General features: G+C 47.0%; 1 non-coding gene across 1 annotated transcript; it reads right to left on the bottom strand.

The window, feature by feature from the left end:
• Nucleotides 1–21961: 21961 nt before the first annotated feature.
• On the bottom strand, nucleotides 21962–22048 carry trnastop-uca (transfer RNA opal suppressor (anticodon UCA)). The gene has a single exon. It is a non-coding gene; the product is annotated as a tRNA-Sec (tRNA).
• Between the last annotated feature and the right edge of the window lie 1055 nt (nucleotides 22049–23103).

Raw genomic sequence — 23103 nt, 5'->3', positions numbered from 1 at the left:
CTGGAACTTACTGCCTGAAAGGGTGGTAGAGGCAGAAACTCTCATCACATTTAAATGATACTTGGACGTGCACTTAAAGTGCCGAAACCTACAGGGCTATGGACCAAGAACTGGAACATAGGATTAGGCTGGATAGCTCTTGGTCGGCCGCCTTCCGTGCTGTAAATTTCTATGGGCCCAAGTTTCGGGCCGTGCCTAAAACGGTGCAACCCGAACCTGGACGCCCGATTTTCGCGCCAGAAAGTGCGCCTAAAAAAACTTACCTATTCTCCGGCTTCCTGCAGACCCTCTGGAGCTGGGCGCGGCGCAGCACGAGCTGTAGGGGACGGAGCCAGGTCCCTGCGCTGAAAACAGTGCCGGGACCTCTGCACATGTGCGCTACAGTGGGCGCGCATGTGCAGTAGCTCCAGGCGCCCAAAATTGTGGGAGGGGCCCGAAGCACGCAGCCCCTAGCCCTGGCTGAATGGCCTCACTGGGGTTGCGTGGATAAGGCTCCTCCCACCCGACCGGACCTCCGCTCTCCCCACCCCGGACCTCCGCGACTCTCTCCCCCCCGCCGACCTCTGCGACTCTTCACCCCCTCCCCCGCACCCGCGACTACCCCCCCCCCCGGACCTCCGCGACACTCCCCCCCCGGACCTCCGCGACTCCCCCCCCCCCGTGACAGTCCCCCCCCATCCCGCCCCGGACCTCCGCGAATCTCCCGCCCCCCCCCCACCCCCGCCGGACCTCCGCGACACCCCCCGAGACCCAACGCCACCTACCTGTAAATACAGCCTGAAGTCTTGGGCCCGGCCGTTCAGCCTCCTTCTCTCCCTTCCCCCCCCGCCTTTCCTTCCCTCCCTCCCACCCTCCTCTCTCCTTCCCTCCCTCCTCTCTCCTTCCCTCCCTCCCTCCTCTCTCCTTCCCTCCCTCCCTTCTCTCTCCCTCCCTCCTCTCTCCTTCCCTCCCTCCTTCCCTCCCTCCTCTCTCTTTCCCTCCCTCCCTCCTCTCTCCTTCCCTCCCTTCCTCCTCTCTCCTTCCCTCCCTCCTTCGCTCCCTCCTCTCTCCTTCCCTCCCTCCCTCCTCTCTCCCTCTCTCCACCCCTCTCCCCCCCTTCTCCCCCTCTCCCCTCCTCCACCCCTCTCCCCCCCTTCTCCCCCTCTCCCCTCCTCCACCCCTCTCCCCCCTTCTCCCCCTCTCCCCTCCTCTCCCCTCTCCCCTCCTCCCCCCCTTCTCCTCGCCCCTCCTCTCCTACTCCCACCCCCCCACCCCTTCTCCGCCCCCACCCCCCCTCCTCCTCCCCCACCCCCTCCTCCCCCCCACCTCACCCCCACCTCCTCCCCCCTCCTCCTCCCCCCCACCCCACCCCCCTCTACCCCCTCCTCCCCCACCCCACCCCCCTCTACCCCCACCCCACCCCCCTCTACCCCCACCCCACCCCCCTCTACCTCCCTCCTCCTTCCTCCCCCTCCCCCCACCCCCCTTTCCCCCCCACCCCCCTTCTCCCCCCACCACCCCCCTTCTTCCCCTCCCCCTCCCACTCCCCTCGCTGTCAGATACACAGACACTGACAGACACAGAGTGAGAGACACACACACAGACAGACAGAGAGATAGAGACACTGACAGAGACACACTGGGGGGGCCATCCCAGCTCGCTGTTGGAGGACTCCCGGTGCTGCAGTCGGTAAGTAGAAAATGTTTTATTTATTGATTTTTAATTTTTTTTTATTTTTTATTAATTTTTTTTGATTGATTTATTGGTTGATTTATTGATGTATTTATCATTTATTATTGATGATGGCTCTTTATTTGTAAAACTGAAGTGTTTAATGTTTGTAAACTTCCCTTTAACCCCCCCCCCCCCCGCCCCCCACCATTCCCTACGCCTAATTTGTAACCTACACCTGATTTTCTAAAGTGTAGACAAGGTTTTTTCGAACGTACAAAAATCTTCACTTACTCCATTCTAAGTTAGTTTCTAAACTTTGAAAACAGGATTAAGTGGCCGGACACACCCCCTTTTGAAAAAAAAATTCTGTTCCAAAGTGAAACTGTTCTAACTGACTAGAACTGGAGCAAACTAAATGCCGAGAATTCAAATTTCTAAGATACTCCATTCTAAACCAGTTGCTCCAAAAAAACAGGAGCAACTCAGGCCAAAACTTGGCCCCTATGATTCTATGAATCTCAGAGTCCTGGTGCTGAGATTATACCCCAGCAGGAGTCTGTGCTTTCAGGAGGGAAGACAATCACAAATAAGTACCTCCTTGATAATGGGGATACTACCAATTCACTAAAACACACCTTCCATGCTTTCGTAGATTCATAAAATCATAGCATGGTTACAGCACGGAAGGTGGCCATTCGGCCCGTTGAGCCCGTGTCGACTCTCAGCTAGTTCCACTCCCCTGCCCTTTCCCCGTAGCCCTGCAATTTATTTTCCTTCAGATGCTTATCGAACTCCCTTGTGAAAGATAAAATTGAGTCTGTCTCCACCACCCTTTCCAGCAGTGCATTCCAGATCTTAACCATTCACTGCATAAAAAAGTTTTCTTACATCGCCTTTGGTTCTTTTGCCAATCACCTTAAATTTGTGTCCTCTGGTTCTTGGCCCTTCTGCCAATGGGAACAGTTTCTCTCGATCTACTCTGTCCAAACCACTCACGATTTTGAACACTTCTATCAAATCTCCTCCCAATCTTCTCTGGTCCAAGGAGAATAACTACAGCTTCTCCAGTCTATCAACTTAATTGAAGCCCCTCATTCCTGCAATCATTCTCGTAAATCTTTTCTGCACCTTCTATAAGGTCTTCACATCCCTCCTATGAGCTCAATTTTCCCCAGTATTTGCGCCATTTTTTGGGGAGCAGGCTGCTTTTTCTGGCCTAACTTAAAAATCCCCAGTTTCCCCAATCAATTTGCACCAGTGTAACTCAGTTAGTTATGAATTTTTTAAGTCAGTTTTTTTTTCAGCCAAAGAGGGCGTAACCTGCCACCTACGCCACTTCTGACCATTTAGGGAAGTTTGGCCAGCTGAGAGTTACTGCAGTTCTGATTAGGCCAGCGCATGTGGCCTGTCCTGAAAAACCTTCCCTCGAGTTAAAGAAATCATCGCAGGCAAGGAAAGCGGCGCAGCAGATGCCCGGACACACTGAAAGAATTGAAAAACACATAGCAGCAACTTACCTCCAACCCCACCCGAAGGCTGTCCGGTCCCATTCTCATTCCCCAGTTCGGGAAGGGGGATGGGGGGGGCGGGAAGAGAGAGAGAAAGAAAGAGAGAAAGGGAGAAAGAGAGAGAGAGAGAGGAAGTGTAATATATGTATGCCTGGGTTTACCTGCCACCAGGGGGAGTGACCGTCGGAGCTCATTGGGCCACAGACACACATGTGCAACCCTTGTATATAAAGAAAGTATCAATATTTAATCCTCACTTTGAGAGCTAATAAAGTAGAGTCAGGTTGCACCTGATTGAGTTCATGGTACTAAGCCTATTGAGTTATTGAGTACACATTTGGCGACGAGGCACAATATGAACTTTCACACACAACAAAAATGAGCGCTGTTGGAATCCTGGAGCGATTCGCGGAGGGAGAAGACGGGGAGGATTTTACAGATCGCCTCGACCAGTACTTCATGGCCAACAAGATGGATGAAGACGCTGACGCAGTTAGGTGCAGGGCAGTTTTCCTCACGGTTTATGGTCTAAAAATGATGGCGTCAAAGAATCTGCTCTCACCTGCACGTCCAACGGAAAAGACCTATGAGGAATTGTGTGCTCTGATTTGGGATCATCTCAAACCTAAAGAAGGCATAATTATCTCAAGATATCGCTTTTACAAGCATGTTCGTTCTGAGGGCCAGGACATGGTGCAATTTGTTGCCGACCTGAGACGTCTCGCTGGGCCGTGTAAGTTTGGAACCGTGTTGGAAGACATGCTGCGCGACATCTTTTAATAGGCATAAACCACGGGGTGATCCAGAGGAAGCTGCTGGCTGTGGAGATGCTGGATCTGAGCGGGGCCATCACGATCGCCCAGGTTTGCCTGACCACGGTCAATAGTACAAAGCAGATATCCTCGCAGAGTCGGAACACGGCAAGTACTGTGCACCAGGTTGTGTCATCGGTTGGCAGAGCTGCACCTGGCAGTACCTACCCGACTGTGTTTGCGAAACCTGCAGCTGCTCGAAGTCCGCCATTGGGCATGAATCCGATTTCACCCTGTTGGCATTGTGGGGGCAATCATCGGCCTCATCAGTGCCGTTTCAATCAGTATATTTGTAGAGGTTGTGCGAAAATGGGGCACCTTCAGCGGATGTGTCTGCAGCTCAGCAAGCGTGCTGTGACATACCACGTGGATGATGATGACCGATCCGGAGCGGATCCGGCAATACAACCCGAGATACCTGAGGAGGAAGTGTATAGTGTACATTCGTTCCTGACAAAGAGCCAAACGATAATGATTGAAGTAAAATTGAACGACATGCCGGTATCTATGGAATTAGACACAGGTGCAAGTCAGTCAATTATGAGCCAGAGGACCTTCGAAAAGCTGTAGGACACCAAGGCCATGAAACCCAAGCTGAATCCAGTAGATGCAAAATTGTGTACCTACACCAAAGAGCTCATACCAGTGATTGGCAGTGCAGCAGTCAAGATGTCGTACGATGGGGTGGTTCATGATCTATCGCTGCGGATCATTCCATGCAATGGTCCAATGTTGCTCGGAGGAGTTGGCTCGAAAAAATAAAGTGGAATGGGAACAATATTAAAAGTTTGTCATTGGTGGATGACGCTTTGTGTGCTCAAGTGCTGAACACATTTCCCGCTCTGTTTGAACCAGGCATCGGCAACTTCACGGAAGCCAAGGTGCAGATCCACCTGGACTCGGATGCAAGACCCGTTCATCACAAAGCCCAGGCGGTCCTGTACATGATGAGGGAGAAGGTCAAAATCGAACTGGACAGACTCCAACATGAAGGGGTCATTTCACCAGTCAAATTTAACAAATGGGCTCGTCCCATTGTTCCTGTGCTGAATAGTGATGGCACTGTCAGGATTTGTGGAGACTACAAGGTTACGATCAACTGAGTTTTGAAACAGGATCAGTACCCGTTACCAAAGGCTGATGACCTGTTTGCAATGCTAGCCAGGGGAAAGTCGTTCACCAAATTGGATCTGACTTCAGCCATTATGACACAGGAGCTTATTAAATCGTTGAAGAAACTTACGTGCATCAATACGCATAAAGGGCTGTTCATTTACAATAGGTGTCCTTTCTGAATTCGCTCGGCTGCAGCCATATTGCAGAGGAACATGGAGAGTTTACTGAAGTCCGACCCTAGAACCGTGGTTTTCCAAGATGACATTCTGGTCACAGGTCGTGACACTGCCGAACACCTGCACAACCTGGAAGAGGTTCTACGTCGTCTGGACAAAGTGGGGCTCAGGGTGAAAAATTCAAAGTGCATCTTTATGGCACTGGAAGTCGAATACCTGGGAAGGAAGATTGCTGCAGACAACATCAGGCCTACGGACTCGAAAACAGAGGCCATCAAAAATGCACCCAGTCCCCAGAATGTGACGGAGCTGCGTTTGTTCCTGGGTCTTCTCAACTACTTCAGTAATTTCTTACCTAAATTGAGCACATTATTAGAGCCACTGCATATGCTGCTCAGAAAAGGCGACAACTGAGGTTGGGGTGTATCTCAAGACCAGGCCTTTGAGAAGGCTAGAAATCTGCTTTGTTCCAACAAATTGCTGGTACATTATGACCCATGCAAGCGTTTAGTATTGGCCTGTGGCGGATTACATTGTTATATGCAGACAGCGTGAGCGCCCATCTTTGGATGCGAGCAGAGGCATTGGTATTAATATATTTGCTTTCTGAGAATAGCAATATGAGCGGCTTATGGTCAGTTTCACAATCGAACTTAAGCCCAAACAGTTACTGGTGCATTTTTTTCACCCTGTAAACGCATGCCAGAGCTTCTTTTTCAATCATGTTGTTGGCCCTTTCGGCCTTGGACAAACTTCTGGATGCATAAGCGACCGGTTGCAATGTTCCCGATTCATTTGCTTGTTGTAACACACACCCGACCCCGTACAAAGACGCATCGCAAGCTAGCACTAAACGTTTACATGGGTCATACAGAACAAGCAGTTTGTTGGAACATAACAGATTTCTGGCTTTCTCAAAAGCAGTCTCTTGTGATTTCCCCCATACCCAGTCATCTTCTTTGTGCAGCAACACATGTAGAGGTTCTAGCAAGGTGCTTAACCCAGGTAGGAAATTGCCAAAATAATTGAGGAGTCCCAGGAACGACCGCAGCTCCGTAACATTCTGTGGCCTTGGCGCGTTCTTGATGGCCTCTGTCTTGGCGTCGGTGGGTCTGATATCGTCTGCTTCGATTCTTCTCCCTAAGAACTCTCAAATAAAGCAATGTGACTGAGTACTGTAGACTTGAGTAAGCGTGACCTTAGTCTCTTTATTCTGACTCCAGAGCGCTGGCATGGGAGGTCTGCTTATATGCAGTGTTCCCAAGGGAAGCTGGGATCCCTTGGGACTCCAACAGATGCACCCTCTGGTGGCGGTAGAATGCTGGTTACAAGTTGTTGCATACATAACAGGTAGAAAGAATGAGGAGAGGACATATAAACTAAAGGGTACAATCCTAAAGAGGGTGCACAAATAGAGATATCTGGGATATGTCTGCATAAATTATTGAAGGTGGCAGGGCAGGTTGAGAAACCAGTTAAAAGGGCTTTTGAGATCCTGGGCTTAATGAATAGAGGTATAGAGTACAAAAGTGTGGAAATTATGATGAACCTGTATAAATCACTGGTTCGGCCTTGCTCTTGCTCTCGCTCTCGCTCTCTGCTCTCATTCTCACGCTCTCTCGCTCGTGCAATAACTCAATAGGCTTAATACCGTGAACTCAATCAGGTGCAACCTGACTCTGCTTTATGAACTCTCAAAGTGAGGATTAAACATGGAGGCTTTCTTTATACACAAGGGCTGCACGTGTGTGTCTGTGGCCCAATGACCTCCGGCGGTCACTCCCCCTGGTGGCAGGTAAACCCAGGCATACATACATTACATCAATCCCCCCAAGATCTTGGTATCAGTCCTATTCACAAATTGAGATGGTCCGGGGCTTTCTGCTTCCTAATTGATCGTCTCAGTTCAATTCCAGATCTGGGTGAGCTCTCCGAGTCATTCATGACGAGGCTGGGTGGCCAATCTAATGGGAGTGGCAGTGTCCATGTCGGGGATTGAAGGTCCAGATTAATTGACAACAGCAGGGTCATCTTCTGGCTGAATATGAATCAGTTGGTCATTGATGGTGTCTTGTTCAAGCTGTTCTGGTTCGTCTGTGAGCCACAATTTCATCTGATCAATGTGTCTCCTGCATGTTTGCCCATTAGTGAGCTTGACAATAAGGACCCTGTTACCCTCTTTAGCACAGTGCCAGTGACCCACTTGGGGCCTTGACCATAATTTAGCACATACACAGGATCATAGAGATGTCACGTGACACGGCAGTGTGATCATGATATCACTGCTGATTTTCAACGTGATAAGATCAGGGTGGACAAGCAAAAGTCTGGTCTTGAGACCTCTCTTCATCAACAGTTCAGCAGGGGGGACCCCGGTAAATGTTTGGGGTCTTGTCCTGTAACTAAGCAGTATGTGTGACAAGCGAGTCTGCAAAGAACCATGAGTTATGCATTTCAGGCTCCGCTTGATGGTTTGGACGGCCTGTTCTGCTTGACCAGTGGACACGGGTTGGAATGGTGCTGACCTTATGTGCTTAATACCATTGAGTCTCATAAACTCTTGAAACGCCAAACTCATGAAGCACAATCCATTGTCGCTCACAATGATGTTGGGCAGACCATGAGTGGCGAACATGGCACGAATGCTTTCAATGATGGCTGTGGATGTGCTGGATGACATAATTACACATTCTATCCATTTGGAATATGCATCCACCACCACCAAAAACATTTTGCCCAGGAAAGGACCCACATAGTCGATGTAGATCCTCAACCATGGTTTGGATGGCCACAACCACAGACTTAGCGTAGATTCCACTGGTGCATTGCTTAACTGCATACAAGTGTTGCACTGATGCACACATGACTCCAAATCAGAGTCAATGCCAGGCCACCAAAGGTGAGACCTGGCAATGGCCTTCATCATCACAATACCGGGATGGGTACTGTGTAAATCCCGTACAAATCTCTCCCTACCTTTCTTGAGCATAACAACACGATTACCACATAGCAAACAATCAGATTGAATAGATAGTTTGTCTTTGCGACAGTTGTAAGATTTGGTCTCATCACACACTTCCCTGGGAATGACCAACCAATCACCACTAAGGACACAACGTTTTACAACCAATAAGATCGGATCCTGGTTGGTCCAGGTCCTAACTTGTTGAGCAGTGACAGGCGGCCCTTCATTTCTCAAAGGCATCCATGACCAATAGTAGGCCTGCGGGTTGTGGCGTTTCCACCTCCGGCATAGGCAACGGTAAACGACTCAATGCATCGGCACAATTCTCGGTGCCAGGTCTATGGCAAATGACATAATCATAGGCAGATAATGTCAATGCCCATCTCTGGATGCAGGACGATGCATTGGTATTGATACCTTTGTTTTCCGAAAACAATGAAATGAGTGGTTTGTGATCCGTTTCGAGTTCAAAGCGAAGACCAACCAGGTACTGATGCATCTTTTTAACCCCATACACACAGGCTGAAGCTTCTTTCTCTACCATGCCGTAGGCTCTTTCTGCTTTAGACATGCTTCTCGATGCCTACGCAACGGGTTGTAGTTTGCCCGACTCATTGGATTGTTGGAGCACGCATGCTCTCAGTCGGCTACCATTGCCCACCACCGGGGTGGAAATGGCACAGCCTGCAGACTTGCTTTTGGTGATGGATGCATTTGGCACCCGTTACGGCCCACCAGATCAGGACCTGGACCAGCCAGGATCCTTTACTGTCCCTTGTAAAAAAACTGTGTCCTCCATGGGAGCTGGTATAGCGTCTCAGTGGAGATGCATGAAGATATCAAGCCGTTCCAGTGGTGCAAAGATGAAATGTTCATAAAGGCGGACTGTCTTTTGTGGGTAATTGTGTGGTTTTGCCTAAGAAAGGCAGGGAAACATTCATATGCGACCTACACAGTACCCACCCAGGCATAGTAATGATGAAAGCAATAGCCAGATCCCATGTGTGGTGGCCCGGCATCGACTCAGATTTGGAGTCTTGCATGCGCCAATGCAACACTTGCCCTCAAGTGAGCAATGCACCCAGGGAGGCACCGCTAAGTTTGCGGTCATGGCCCTCCAAACCGTGGTCTAGGATCCACGTTGACTTCGCTGGCCCATTTCTAGGCAAAATGTTTTTGATTGTTGTGGATGCTTATTCAAAATGGATTGAGTGTGTAATAATGTCTGTAAGCACGTCCACTGCCACCATCGAAAGCCTACGAGCCATGTTTGCCACGCACGGCCTGCCTGATGTCCTTGTCAGCTCAAATGGGCAATGCTTCACCAGCACTGAATTCAAGGAATTCATGACCCGATATAAAAAACAATTTTCTATGGTTGGGGGGCAGTTAATGCCGATAGGATGGGAGAGATCATTGTGATTCCCAGGGACAGTACAGACAAAGGCAGCACAAAGGAAGCCGAAAGGGAGTTATGACGTAGAAGGATAAGTCGATAACATTCCGGCCAGGTATCAAGGGTATGTATGGGAGAATATGGATGCATTTGCCTCGCACAAGCATGATTGCGGGAGAGTAACTGGGGTAGAGGTGAAGGTAGACGGGGATCTGATGACACAGCCCCAGAAACAATATAACTTTCCCTGGGAAGCAGAAAGGAATTTGGAACCTGCTATAAATTCCTTGGTGGATCAAGGCATGTTGAGGACCATAGCCATGCACGTAAACTCACTCCTATGGCCAGTAAAGAAGCCCGATAACTCATGGAGGGCCACGGTAAATTGCTGAGTCCTGAATAAGAATACTCCAGCCTGTGCACCCACAGTAGTGGTGGTAGCGGATTTGATAGGGAGTATCCCTGCAGCCGCTACAACTTTCACCGTGCTAGAAACTTCAAACGGGTTTTGGTCCAATCGAGATGGGATGTATGTATTGGCTCCCCAAGGATTTGTTGGACATTATCTGGACATTGCGTTTTAATCCCCAAGGATTTGTTGGACATATTCTTCTCACTGCAGAAAAAGCTGGAAGCTGTTTGTGGGAGGGGCCAAGGTACTTCTCCATGTTGGACTTAGAATAATGGGCAGGGGGTCTGGGAAGACAATAGCCAAGATAAGGCAATTCATCGCAGGTGATGGCCAAATGGAGAGTCCATTGTTAAGCAATGTGAACTCGTCAAAGGTAGATTAGATGAACTGATTAGTGATCGAGTCATTACCTGGATGAGATACCAGAACCATAGAATGCCATTAAGCCCAGGCCGGTCCGAAGCGAATACCCATCACTGGACTCAAAACAGAAAGTCTCGAAAACAAGGAAAATACTTTATTGGCCAGAATAAGACACACCCACAGGAATCCTTGAAACAACAACAAACTTTATTTGGCCTAAAAGGGCGGACAGTATTGGAATATAAAAGAGGCCATGTGGCCACACATTGTTCTCTTGCTCTCGCTGCTTTGCCTCTACAGGAACCAAACCCTCTGTGTGGGACAGAGAGAAGAATCCAAAAGAGAAATGTTTTCATCAGGACAAGCAGTGAGTAAGCCAATGAATTGGTGAGCATCATCTCTGCACACATATCTTTTAAGATCACAACCATGGTGTGAGGGGGTATCATGCATTCTCCCAACCAAATCTTAGGGGTTTTCAGGGGAGGTTTTAGATGTGGGTACTTCGTGTTAGGGGCCTGTTTAGATGGGCCAGACCGTGTGTTGTACTGTATTTGTTCGTTTTACACACCAGGGTGTGTGTGGTTTTACTGGGTGCAGGTGTGTGTTTTAACTTTAATAAAAGCATTGCCGGTTGAGACCAAGGTATTTGTCCCTGACTCATTCATCTGTTCAGTACAGTAATCAATCCCAGCTCTAGAACTATTGTAAAGTGGGGGTGCGTCGAAAACACCTAAGGGAACAACTTACAGGGAGGACCAGTATAAATTTGCCTTTACCTTTAAGGGTCAACAGTATACGTGAACATGTCTTCCACAAGGGTTTCACAATAGTCCCTTGATTTTTCACCAAAGTATGACTGAGGCATTAAAAGGTTTTAGTCAGCCAGATCGGTTGGTCCAATATGTGGACGACTTGTAGTTATTCTTCGAAAGTGCAAATGACCACGGGCCATTATTGAGTGAGTTACTGCATTAGTTGAAAGAAGCAGGTTTTAAAGTAAATTCCAAGAAAGCTCAAATAGGCAAAGAGGAGGTGTAGTTTCTAGGTTTGACCATTAGGTCAGGAGATAGAGCCATAGATAGAGCCAAGAGTAAGACAGTCCAGGAACTGCCTGTTCCTAAGGACGTGTCTGAAGTAAGGTCTTTCCTGGGAATAACAGGTTACTGTAGGGAATTCACAGAAGGATATGTAGCCACGGCAGCTCCTTTGTTGAGGCTTCTTAGGAAAGGTATAGAGTGGGAATGGAGTGAGAGTTGTCAAAAAACATTCATTTGGTTAAAAGAGGTGTTATAGACAGCACCAGAGATAGGAGCAGTAAATGGGGACCAGGACTTTAGTCTGGAGGTAGCAGCGAATGGGGACAGTTTGAGTGCAGTGTTACTCCAGGAGCGACATGACAAGCTGAGACCGGTGGCCTACGCCTCCCGGGTTCTCACTGAAGTAGAAAAGAGCTTTTCAAACTGCGAGCGACATCTGTTAGCAACATTTTGGGCAGTAAAGCTTTTTCGGTCACTCACAGGGTTAGCTTTACTGACCTGTCACACCCGACACAAATGTTACTGGACTGAAAGATGGGACAGTGAGCAGTAACAGGATTGCTCGCTGGATATTGTTGCTTACTCAGTTAGACCTAAAGGTTGAGAGGCTAGGAGAACCAAAGCTAGCCCCGAACCTAGTTTATCCAGGGGCAGCTCATGTGTGTTCAGTGGAAGGAGTGTGGGATGTAGAGGTGGGATTCAAAGCAGGGGAACGCCCGACAGGCAGGAACATCTATGTAGATGGGTCTAGTCCAGTAATAAAAGGAGAAAGAAAAACAGGCTGTGGGATTTACAATCCTGAAGCAGCGATAGAGAAAGCCCTAAAATTCCCCAACACTTTAAGTGCGCAGCAGGCTGAGCTAGCAGCGGTAGCGTACGTAGTTTCACACCCGAACGAATTCCCAACTCCCTATCCAATATGTTCGGACTCCATATTCACTTGTAACTCCTGTACAGAGTATTTAACCATATGGGCGAGGCGACGGTTTAAGTCCTCAGACAGAAAACCGTTGGTGACGGCTCCATTGTTAAGTCATTTTGAACGTCAGCAGAAGGTAGGGATCAGAAGGATTACTACATCCAAAAGGTCAAAGCACACTCTAAGACAGAGCCCAAGTGGAAAGGGAATGAAAAAGCAGACACACTGGCCAAAACAGGGGCAGGAGAAGGGACACCTTGGGATCCATATCACTGTGGACAGATTATGGCTGTAACAGGCAGAGAGGGGCCCAAAGAAGTACCATTGCCGCTTGATTTAAAACAGGCTCAGCTACGGGATGCAGATCTTAGAGTAGCGATTAGGGACAAGATAGACGGGGAGTCTGTAGCGGAACCTTTGGGAGCTGCAGATACAGTAGTAAAGCAGGGAATGTTGTTTAAAGGAGATAGTTGGATCGTGCCAGGGCAGTGCAGGGAAGAATTCTTACAACTAGCGTATGGGGGTCCAGGAGCTGGACATCCAGGGCCAGAAACGACGTGGAATAAAGTAGAAGCCATGGGATGGTGGCCCGGGCTTAGAAGTGATGTAAGGGATTATTGCCAGAATTGTCTGGTATGTGCCGCAAACAATCCAGACCCCACCTGGAGAAAGGCTCCATTGGGACACACAAGGAGGGTAGAGGGGTCATGGCAGTCTATACAGATAGATTTCATCGGGCCACTGCCCATCTCAGGCAGAGGCAATAAATATTGCTTGGTGTTAATAGATCTCTTTACAAAATGGGTAGAAGCTTTTCTTTGTAGGGCAGCCACTGCAGTAGTCACTGCAAAGATTCTGGTGCTAGAAGTATTTTCTCAATGGGAACTGCCCCGATACTGGAATCAGATCAAGGGAGTCATTTCACCGGAGCGGTAATGCAGGCCACCCTAAAGCTGTTAGGGACACAGGGGAAATGACATGTGGTGTATAAACCCCAATCGTCAGGTCCAGTAGAAAGGACAAACCAAACTTTAAAAGAGAGGCTTCGAAAGGAGTAGGAAATACCCCGAAGAAATGGGAAGAGATCCTACCCCTAATACTGATGAGCCACTGAGCCAGTCTCTCTAAAAGTACAGGACACTCCCCACATGCACTGATGACAGGGAGACTTATGAGGACCCCGACCCATATCCTAGCACCAGTCCTGACCGTAAAGCAAGTTAAAGAAGTCACCGGGACAGGTTTGTCAGAGATCTGTATGATACTCTGAAGGGGCTGCATTGGGAAGCAGCTAACAATATGGACAGACAGCACCAGCAGGTTAAACTGCTGCTGGAACCCCGGGTTACAAAGGAATGGAAGGTAGGGGATCAGGAAATGGTCAGTAATTATGCCAGAATAGAGGCATTTGAACCATTGTACAAAGGACCATATAGCATTGTAGACAAGGCAAGCCCTATGGTGTACACGATCCAGCTGCCAAAACGTATAAAATGGTTCCTTATAAACCAGTGTTTATAAGGACTGGAGAGAAAAGTAAAAAGCGGGCGAAGACCCAAGGAACTATAATGAGTTTGATCAGTGTAAGCCTCCCACTCATGCTGTGGGATGATGAAGATGGGGAAGTAAGGGACGGAGCAGTAAGGCGGGGTGGTCGGGTACTGTGACCTAGGGTGCCCTGGACACCTCCATCATCACCACCCCCGAGCCTCTGAAAGCCCAAGCATCGGGATAAAAGGAGAGGGAAGCAGTGATCATAAAAAGGTGTTATGTACATATGTGAATAACTGAAGAAGGACCCGTGAGGGGGATGCCCCCACAGAGCAAAAGTATTTCTTTCATTTTTGTCTTCATAGGAGGGAATCGAGCCAGGGATACGAGTTGAGGTGGATGCTGTGGCTAGGCCTGTGGATGGCCATTATTATTAAAGGATTGGGAGATCGGGGAGACACCGAGACATTCCCTACATACGGGTGTATGGGAGGAACTGGCCCCACTGTAACTCAAGGGGGAGCCATACGGAGCAACAAGGGCACAAACGCCTATGCTCACACTGGGAGTTGGCCAGGGTGGTTAGGGTCAAATTCGACCAAGTACTCCAGACAAACTGGAAACAAACTTGGGGAGGTGTCAGTAGCCTGCCCCAGGCTAAACATCACAACCAGGAAGGTACGGGTGAGAGAGGGTAGACGAGTTTGTCTGGAATGTAAAGGGATTACCCCCATTTGGAGGATGGTGGTGGTTATGGAAAACAGACAGGGGAAAAGTTAATGCATCCACAGAATGGGAGAAACTGGGTAATAGCTCAAACAGACGGACCACAGGAATAAAAGAAGAGGCAAGATGGTGTTGGGAAAAGTGGTGGAAGGAGGAACAAGGATTTATGTCTGTGTGGTTGGATCTAGCCACAAGTGCAGGGGAGGTGTGGGGATTGTCTTTATAGGCAATGGAAGGATTATGGGTCAGGAATGAATTGGACACAGAGTTTTCATTCCTGTGTGACCTTGAACCTTCCAAAAACAGTCAATGCAACCAAGCTGATTGTGAGCAAATTAAAACCTCTCCCTAAAATACTGGAGATTCTAAACCAAGAAATTCCATGTCTTGTCCTAACACCCGGACCTAAGTCGGTACAGAGTACACCAGGACACTTGGTGTCCAGTGACAGATTCCACCTTTTGTTTCACACCCCAGGTAGAGACACAAGTAGCACAAGAAAGGACAATTCCTGTCTCAGACCACAAACACATAAGCATCACAGTCAACGGTACTATACCGAACCTCCAGGAATACATATCACGTTTTGGATACGATATCCCGCCGTTACCCAAACATTTGGCCAAGTTATTAAAGGACATCGAGCTATCCCACATTACACATTGCACTATTACACATTACACCAAACAAATGAAAAAGTAAGGGAGGAAATTATGGCCCCTCCACAATGGGATTTGGGATTCAATATTGAGATTCCACCCTGGGTTCGAATCGTGTCACACGCACTAGTCATTGTACAGTTGCTGATAGTGGTGTACCTATTTATTTTATCCTGTAAGTTAAAACAGAAAATGAAGGAAGGGAATCTTGAAGGGTTATTAAGATGAACCAAGGCCAAAGTGTTTGTATATAAAACTGAAGTCAGATCAAGGCCGAACATTTTGGTTGTAAAAAAAAGTGTTGGTTTATTGGAAAAAAGATACTGTTTTTGTTGTAAAAGGAATGTAATCTGGAGTTTTTGACTGAGACTGCAATATACCCAAAAAGGGCTTATGGAAATAAAAGAAATCCACATGTAATGTCTCTAGTTTTATATTAATCGAGACATTAAAGGAGGGAGTGTAAGGTTACTAACCTTCAGAAAAGCACAGAAGGAGACCATGAACTGAAAATTGATTAATCCAAGCTTTTGGAATTTAATACAAGCTTTTGAAATTAAGCTGGACAATTAAGGACATTCTGTGGTCAGGAACCAAAACTGACTTCATGCATAACAACAATGGAGTTGTTACGTGAGGCCCTGAATTTGATTGACCAGGGTGGGGAAAAACAAACTCACTGGAGACACCAAGTCTGTAAAAGGACCGGATAACAAAAGAACCACATTTTTTGGGAACAAGGTATTAAGATGAAAAATCAACTTGAGCCCTGCAGACTCAGTGTGCAAATGGGAAAACAGTCGAGTCCATTATTGCAGTCAATCAACCAAGGCGACCACCAAACAATGTATCGATGCAAACACTTTATCAGAAAGCGCAGTGACGGGAGATCAGTCAAAAGCTGGACATAAATATGCGAGCTAGAAGCAGCTCAGCAGAAGACGGAAGAAGAAGCACGCTGAAGAAGTAAAAGGACACATGTACAGATGGACACAGGTCGAAAGAATGAACAGACGAACGGACGGAAGGACATGTAGTACAGAACAAAAGGAACAGCACTGCAGAGAACAGCCAGAAGAAGAACCAGTCATGGAACCAATGACCACGAACCTACAATAGCTACAGCCAGAAAGAGTGATTGTATGTTTTCAGTCGATTTCTCTCAGAAGTCTAATCCTGTAGTTTTGGCCGTTTTTGCGTAATAAAACGGACACTGGGTTGAGCCTAAAATTTGTGCCATGTGTTGTCCTTTCCCACTATAAGTTCCGAGGTCTAAGAATCAGAGAGTAAAAAACAAACGGCCTACACATTGCACAGTAATCTTCTGCAAGTTGGTTCCAGTGTTTCTTCATTTCTTTTGGTGAACCTTTTATGTGACCTCTGCTGGTGTCCAACTCATGCCATCTGGTCTTAATTACAGTAACCAGTGCCTCCACTTCAACCTGTAAGAAATTCTTGGTCCTTGAGCTGCGTTGCATATTGTATTGCAGCTCCAATTTTTCCAATGAGAATTAAAGTTCTCACTTACAACTGGCTCTTTAAAAATGTCCGACTGCAGACCAGGAGCTGTACTGGGCATACGCGCTCATAGCAGTCACGTCAAAACGTCCTTTTTTTCCGCGCATATGCAGAAGGGGGGGAGGCATTGTTTTTTGGGCGCAGACATTAGGTTCCACTCTCCCGAAGCTAAAGGACAAGCTGCGTGGCGCCAATTTCAGAAAATAGAGCGGGGAATCTTGCTACTTATTTTTTTTGAGTAGTCGGGGCCAAAGAAATTGGGCATAACTCTTGCAATACACAAAAAAACAGCATTGGGGAAAATTGAGCCCATTGAAAGTTGATTTGTCTTTTCTTTCCACTGACCTGTTGAGTGTTTCCAGAATTTACCAACCAATGGCTACTTATCTGATTCTTAAGAAAAATTTGTATTTGTTGTAGAGAGTCGAAAGATATATATAGACTTAGGCATTAGGCACCTGCTGGATATTTAGAACTCACATAAGCTTAAATGGACACACACATAAAATGGCTGCCCAGGCATTATGGGAAATCAGGTAGTCAAACTGTGAACTGTTGAACGTTCACTGACCGAGCAATAACCCTGTGAGGCCCACTGTAGGAATGCTTGGGAAGACAGAGATAAGAAGGAAACCATCTCCTGTGAACAAGGCCATGAAACCAATTATTTCAGGAAGAAAGATAAGAGGGAAACCATTTGCTGTAAACAAGGCTATATACCAATTATTTCTCCCAGATGAAAGAACTAGGGAGAGAACCTATAAAGCCATCAATCAGCCCAAGCTGACAAAAGACGAACACATGGTTCCTGAGACATAAGGGGAATTCTATTGGGTTAAAATAACCTATATGTAATCTATAATCATTGTGATTGGCTTGTGTCCAGCCGTGATGGGCTGTGTAGCTGTAGTAAAATGTTTTGTAACTGTTGTGAAACATATAAAGGTGCATGTAATCCTTTGTTCTGTGAAGAGAAACCTGGATACGGTCCTGAGTTTTTCCTTCCCGCTGAGCGTAATAAAAGCTGCTTCAGCATTGGAACCGACCCTGAGTGTTGAGTGATTCTTCTAAGAAAACACTAACGCTAACAGTATTTATATTGTACCAAATTTTGTGGAAGCATCTCAAAGCACTTCACATACAATAAATTACTTTGAATTGCAGTGACTGTTGCAATATAGGCAAATGTGGCAACTATTTTGCATACTTCAAGATTGCACAAATAACAATTCTGCAACCTGCTCTTCAGCAGTGCTTTGAGTGAGAAATGTTGGTTGGAATATTAGGAGAGCCTCCTTGCTCTTTGAATATTGCAGTGGAATCATTAATACCCAGCTGAAACTTAGGATATCACTTAATCACTCTTCCAAATGATGCAACTTCTAGCAGTAATGTATGTCTTCAATACTACATTGAGTATCAAACCTAGATTATGTACCAAAGTGCTTGAGTGGGGCTGAATGATAACCTTCTGATTCAGAAGTGAAAGTATTACCAATTGAGACATGCTAATGTTTATTAAAATGTAAAACAGTGTTCTTTCTGAAAAGTTGTACCTGAAGTGATTTGCACTGCAATAAATTCTCGTTCTCAGAAACTGCCAAGTCAGGAGGCGGAGCAGTGAGCAGCGAGAGGTGAGAGGCCTACTAAAGACTCAGCAGCAAGCTACTGCAGCGAGAAAGGGCCAAAAAGAAGTAAAAAGAAATCGAAAGGTGACATCATAGCCATGGGGGTAAGTGATTGGTGAGTAGTTTTTCCTTATCTTTATCTTTTTCTTTTCAGTAAGTAACCTTTGGCATAGTTACCAAATTAAATTAATTTAAGGGTTCACGAAGCTAGACTTGACCTCGGCCTACATGATGCAGGAGCTGGAGGAATCATCGAAGGCCATCACTTGCATCAACACGCACAAAAGTCTCTTCATTGACAACAGATGCCCGTTTGGGATTCGATCAGCCATGGCAATATTCCAGAGGAACATGGAAAGCTTGCTGAAGTCAGTCCCGCGCACCGTGGTCTTCCAGGACGACATCTTGGTTACAGGTTGGGACACCGTCGAGCACCTGCAGAACCTGGAGGAGGTTCTTATCAGCTTAATCGTGTGGGGCTCAGGCTAAAACACTTGAAGTGCGTTTTCCTGGTGCCTGAAGTGGAGTTCCTGGGGAGAAGAATCTCGGCGGACAGCATCAGACCCACCGATTCGAAGACGGAGGCAATCAAGAATGCACCGAGACCACAGAACGTGATGGAGCTGCAGTTGTTTCTAGGACACCTGAACAACTTTGGTAACTTCTTAGCACACTGTTAGAACCACTGCACTCTTTAGAACGTAAAAAGGAGATGAATGGGTATGGGGTAAAAGCCAAGAAAATGCCTTTGAGAAAGCTAGGAAACTATTATGCTCAAACAAATTGCTTGTATTGTAAGCGTTTGGTACTAGCATTTGATGCATCGTCAAACGGTGTCAAGTGTGTATTGCAACAAGCTAATGACTTGGGGAAATTGCAATTAGTTGCTTATGCATCCAGAAGTCTGTCTAAGGCTGAGAAGGCCTACAGCATGATCGAAAAAGAAGCGTTAGCATGTGTTTATGGGGTAAAGAAAATGCATCAATATTTTTTGGGGCTCAAATTTGAATTAGAAACCAACCATAAGCCACTTATATCCCTCTTTTCTGAAAGTAAGGGGATAAATATGAGTGCATCGGCCCGCATCCAGAGATGGGCGCTCACGTTGTCCGCATACAACTACGCCATCCGCCACAGGCCAGGCACAGAAAACTGTGCCGATGCTCTCAGTAGGCTGCCATTGCCCACCACAGGGGTGGAGATAGCAAAGTCCGCAGATTTAGTCATGGTAATGGAAGCATTCGAGAGTGAGCAATCACCTGTTACCGCCCGACAGATTAGAACCTGGATGAGCCAGGACCCCTTACTGTCCTTTGTAAAAAAACTGTGTGCTCCACGGGAGTTGGTCTAGTGTCCCGTGAGAGAGGCTGGAAGAAATAAAGCCGCACCAGCAGCGCAGAGATGAAATGTCCATACAGGCAGACTGCCTCCTGTGGGGTAATCGGGTAGTGGTGCCAAAAAAGGGCAGGGACACTTTCATTAGTGACCTCCACAGTATCCACCCAGGCATTGAAATGATGAAAACGATAGCTTGATCTCACGTGTGGTGGCCCGGTATCGATGCAGACTTAGAATCCTGCGTGCACAAATGTAACATGTTCACAGTTCAGCAATGCACCCAGGGAGGCGCCACTAAATTTATAGTCCTAGCCCTCCAAGGGTCCAGGGTCCATGTCGACTATGCAGGCCTATTCTTGGGAAAAATATTCGTTGTGGTTGTAGATGCATACTCCAAATGGATTGAATGTGAGATAATGTCGGCAAGCACGTCCACTGCAACCACTGAAAGCCTGCAACCCATGTTTGCCACGCACGGCCTGCCTGACGTCCTTGTGAGTGACAATGGGCCGTGCTTCACCAGTGCTGAGTTCAAAGAGCTCATGACCCGCAATGGGATCAAACACATCACATCTGCCCCATTTAAATCAGCGTCCAATAGTCAGGCAGACAAAGCAGTGTCAACAATCAAGCAGAGCTTGAAGAGGGTAACTGAAGGCTCACTGCAGACTCGCCTTTCCAGATTCCTGCTTAGTTACCGCACGAGACCTCACTCGATCACCGTGGTTCCCTATGCTGAACCGCTCATGAAAAGGACACTGAAGAGAAGGCTCATTAGTTCACCCTGATCTACACAAACAGGTAAAGAACAGGCGACTTCAACAGAATACATATGATCGCGCAAATGTGTCACGTGAAAACACGAAGGCAGATTATTATCTGATTAGGAAAAGAGGAGGTGCAACGAGACCTGGGTGCCATGGTACATCAGTCATTGAAAGTTGGCATGCAGGTACAGCAGGCGGCGAGGAAGGCAAATAGTATGTTGGCCTTCATAGCTAGGGGATTTGAGTATAGGAGCAGGGAGGTCTTACTGCAGTTGTACAGGGCCTTAGTGAGGCCTCACCTGGAATATTGTGTTCAGTTTTGGTCTCCTAATGTGAGGAAGGTTGTTCTTGCTATTGAGGGAATGCAGCAAAGGTTCACCAGACTGATTCCCGGGATGGTAGGACTGACATATGAGGAGAGACTGGATCGACTGGGCCTGTATTCGTTAGAGCAGATGCATTCGTTATAATCTACCAAAATTCTCTGGACTCTGGGGAGGTACCAGTGGATTGGAAAGCAGCTAAGGTAACGCCTCTGTTTAAAAAAGGGGGCAGGCAAAAGGCAAGTAACTATAGGCCGGTTAGTTTAACATCTGCAGTGGGGAAAATGCTTGAAACTATCATTAAGGAAGAAATAGCAGGACATCTAGATAGGAATAGTGCACTCAAGCAGACGCAGCATGGATTCATGAAAGGGAAATCATGTTTAACTAACTTACTGGAATTCTTTGAGGATATAATGAGCATGGTGGATAGAGGTGTACCAATGGATGTGGTGTATTTAGATTTCCAAAAGGCATTCGATAAGGTGCCACACAAAAGGTTACTGCAGAAGATAAAGGTATGCGGAGTCAGAGGAAATGTATTAGCATGGATAGAGAATTGGCTGGCGAACAGAAAGCAGAGAGTCGGGATAAATGGGTCCTTTTCCAGTTGGAAATCAGCGGTTAGTGGTGTGCCACAGGGATCAGTGCTGGGACCACAACTGTTTACAATATACATAGATGACCTGGAAGAGGGGACAGAGTGTAGTGCAACAAAATTTGCAGATGACACTAAGATTAGTGGGAAAGTGGGTTGTGTAGAAGACTCAGAGAGGCTGCAAGGAGATTTGGATAGGTTAAGCGAATGGGCTAAGGTTTGGCAGATGGAATACAATGTCGGAAAGTGTGAGGTCATCCACCTTGGGAAAAAAAAAACAGTAAAAAAGGGAATATTATTTGAATGGGGAGAAATTACAACATGCTGTGGTGCAGAGGGACCTGGGGGTCCTTGTGCATGAAACTCTTTTAGGGAGTTAACGGAAAAAACATTAAACCATGCCCCCCGATCTGGGGGAAACACCAACATTTACAATGCCTTTTTTTTTTTTGTTTCGTTTTGTTTTGGCACAGAATTGAATTTTTCTCCAAGTGCCCCCTATAAAAAGGGGATAACTGCCTGCATGCAGATCAATTAATCATCACTTACACTGCGCCTGAAAGGTGGAATTGAACCACTCTGTCACTCGACAACTGCAGGTGTGAAGCCTGCATCCCAGACCACTGAAACTCATCCAGACTAAATTTTTAAAGTTGCACGGTCTTTTGATTAATTTGAGCGACATAATCCTGCTGGCAGGCACTAAGTTTGGTTCAAAATTACTATCGTGTGACTATTATATTAAAACCAGCCTGGTTGCAATGGCAGGTATCGAGCCTGAGTTAGGTATCTGCAAGACAGCTCTGTTATGAATCCCAAAAGGTTAGTTTGCAGGTGCAGCAGGTAATCAGGAAGGCAAATGGAATGTTGGCCTTCATTGCGAGAGGGATGGAGTACAAAAGCAGGGAGGTCTTGCTGCAACTGTATAAGGTATTGGTAAGGCCGCACCTGGAGTACTGCATGCAGTTTTGGTCACCTTACTTAAGGAAGGATATACTAGCTTTGGAGCGGGTACAGAGATGATTCACTAGGCTGATTCCAGAAATGAGGGGGTTACCTTATGATGATAGATTGAGTAGACTGGGTCTTTACTCCTTGGAGTTCAGAAGGATGAGGGGTGATCTTATAGAAACATTTAAAATCATGAAAGGGATAGACAAGATAGAGGCAGAGAGGTTGTTTCCACTGGTGGGGGAGACTAGAACTAGGGGGCACAGCCTCAAAATATGGAGGAGCCAATTTAAAACCGAGTTGAGAAAGAATTTCTTCTCCCAGAGGGTTGTGAATCTGTGGAATTCTCTGCCCAAGGAAGCAGTTGAGGCTAGCTCATTGAATGTTTTCAAGTCAAAGATAGATAGATTTTTAAGCAATAAGGGACTTAAGGGTTACGGGGAGAGGGCGGGTAAGTGGAGCTGAGTCCACGACCAGATCAGCCATGATCTTATTGAATGGCGGAGCAGGCTCGAGGGGCTAGTTGGCCTGTTCCTAATTCTTATGTTCTTATGTAGTCACTGGGGTTTAGAAGGATGAGAGAGGATCTCCTCGAAACATATAAAATTATGACAGGACTGGACAGGTTAGATGCAGGAAGAATGTTCCCAATGTTGGGGAAGTCCAGAACCAGGGGGCATAGTCTAAGCATAAGGGGTAAGCCATTTAGGACTGAGATGAGAAGAAACTTCTTCACTCAGAGTT

The sequence above is a fragment of the Pristiophorus japonicus genome, chromosome 1, assembly GCF_044704955.1.
Source record: "Pristiophorus japonicus isolate sPriJap1 chromosome 1, sPriJap1.hap1, whole genome shotgun sequence".
NCBI classification, from domain to species: domain Eukaryota; kingdom Metazoa; phylum Chordata; class Chondrichthyes; family Pristiophoridae; genus Pristiophorus; species Pristiophorus japonicus.
The sequence above is the reverse complement of the archived record's forward strand: the minus strand, read 5'-3'. Positions and strand labels throughout refer to the sequence as shown.